The sequence below is a fragment of the Orycteropus afer genome, unplaced genomic scaffold, assembly GCF_000298275.1.
Source record: "Orycteropus afer afer isolate SDZICR_OR568_19922 unplaced genomic scaffold, OryAfe1.0 scaffold00101, whole genome shotgun sequence".
Classification (NCBI taxonomy): domain Eukaryota; kingdom Metazoa; phylum Chordata; class Mammalia; order Tubulidentata; family Orycteropodidae; genus Orycteropus; species Orycteropus afer.
In genome coordinates this window covers 2963615-2963921 of record NW_006921688.1, presented here as the reverse complement: position 1 = coordinate 2963921, position 307 = coordinate 2963615, and positions in this window count along the sequence as shown.

Sequence of the window (307 nt, the reverse complement as noted above, 5' to 3'; positions counted from 1 at the left end):
CAGGGCCGCTCGCCGGCGCCCGCACCGCGGCTCTAGGTGGCCGCAGGCTGCGCGCGCGACTGACAACTCCAGAAACTTTCCCACCCCACTCGGCCCGGCCACAGGGTAGCCGAAGGCAAAGTCTGCACCACTGGGCTTTACAACGGGGGACTCTGTCCGCCCAGAAGCCAGTCAACCCACTTGCCAAGGCGGTTCTTCCTGTGACGGGGACCAACTGACTAAGGCACGCGACTCGTTGCTTATGCAAGTCTAGGCAGCGCCCTGCAGGGGTGACTGTGGTGCCCGGGAAACTTGGGAGCAACTCCCC